At 48.0% G+C, this 1,684-nt stretch overlaps 1 pseudogene; it reads right to left on the bottom strand.

Moving 5' to 3' along the window:
- Positions 1 to 650: 650 nt before the first annotated feature.
- On the bottom strand, positions 651 to 1,025 carry LOC100954487 (annotated as a pseudogene).
- Positions 1,026 to 1,684: the final 659 nt, after the last annotated feature.

Here is a 1,684-nt window from a genome sequence, read left to right as displayed (position 1 = left end):
AGCCCTCATTTCTTAATACTGTGCATTTATTCTGAAAAAGCTCATAAGTCCCAAGAAAATCAAACTCCATTCAGGGCCATTTCTCTCTTCACCCTTCCTCCTGCTGACTCTTTGTAGAATCTCTCTGGGTGGAATTCCTTCCCTGGTCCACAGGACAAAAGCAAGGAGTCTGCCTGTTAAGACTCCATAGAGAATTCCATTCTAAAATCTTTTCTGGTTGCTCAGAAGCAAGCATTTCAGTAAGCCAGTCTGTGAAATTCTAAAAATGCTTCCTTGCCACTAGGAAGGAAGCATTCTAGAACCAAAAGTCAATCTTCTTCCCCAGACCCCATTTCTTTTCCTGTCCATAAAAGGAACAACAGAGTAAGCCAAGGACTGCTCCCCACCTAGGAAAAGGAGCTGAGTAATTGTGGGGAGGGGCTGTCACATGCCTCTGAAGCCTAAGGTGACCAGATTTTAACATTGGTAAAGCGGGACACCATGGGGTGGAGGGTGTTCTCTCTCTCTCTCTTTTTTTTTTTTTTTTGACCAATCTTAGTTTATTTATCTAAGCCATCTCCTGCCACAAGTACAGGGATGGAAGACTGGCAATGATATGATAAAAGAAGGTGAGCTTAAGGTCCTGTACCCTTTCTCTGGTCCACTGCAGAGTCATGGTCCAAACTGATGCTGTGGTCCCCAATGTCTGGGTAGTGGTCTAGGTTCTCTTTATTCATCTTCATAACCAGATGGAAGCGGATTCACGTGAGGGTTGTGGAATGTATGTTTACCATCTCCCCAGGGAAAGGGCTTGGTCCTGATGAGAAGATGGGAGTAAGGGATGAACTCAGGTCTCTCGTGTTCTCCGTGGTGGGATTTCAAGAAGGCATTCAGTATACTCACTCCCAGCCCGGGAAGGGCGATGAAGAAGGTGAGGGCCCTCCACCTGCGAGCTGAGCCCTCCTGCTCTGGGCGCCACTCGACAAGGGCCGCCCCAGCTGTGGGCGGGACCGACCCAACAGCCCAGAAAGCCTGAACACAGCCATTTTTGACCTGGACTACCTCCAAAAATCCGGGCTTTTTGAAAACGCCGCGGGATGCCGGACAAATTGTTCAAAAGCAGGAGGTCTGGTCGCCTTACTGAAGCCTTGGTCCAGCCTGTGTGGGCGAACCTTTCCCATCAGATGCCCTGAAGGCCGATGTTCTATTTTCAGGGTTATTACCTTATTAGAGGAAATAGGACAGCTGCCCCCTGAAAGCAATGCTGGGGAAGTCCAATTTGTGAGCTGTGTTTCATTTCAAAGCTGCGGCTTACAGGCAGCATGGATTCAGCAGGACCAGCTTGTAATGCCATTTCAACTCCACCTGAAATCTGGAGTTTCTCTTAAGGATTTCCAGCATGCTTTAGGACGGGAAGTCACTTGTCACATGCTCTGCTGCCTGCAGGGACAGCAGACAGCAGTACTGTTAGAAGGCACAGGCTGCGGGAGCTTTGTCCCCTTCTGCCCTGACACCACGTGAACGCTTTGTAACTGATCTCTTTTAAACTTTTACCAGACACCTCGAATTACAAATAATAGCTTCTGGAATTCTCTTACAGAAAGAGAAAATGTTGTCCTAGAACTCAGTCATCTCTTTATTTCAAAAGTGCTCTCATCTGCCAAGCTCGTTAGCAGAGACGAGACTGTCCCCAGGTAGCGCAGAT

Source organism: Otolemur garnettii, unplaced genomic scaffold (genome assembly GCF_000181295.1).
Source record: "Otolemur garnettii isolate 467f Iridium unplaced genomic scaffold, OtoGar3 scaffold00280, whole genome shotgun sequence".
In the NCBI taxonomy this organism is placed as follows: Eukaryota; Metazoa; Chordata; class Mammalia; order Primates; family Galagidae; genus Otolemur; species Otolemur garnettii.
Note: the sequence above shows the minus strand (reverse complement) of the source record. Positions and strands in the feature narration are given on the sequence as shown.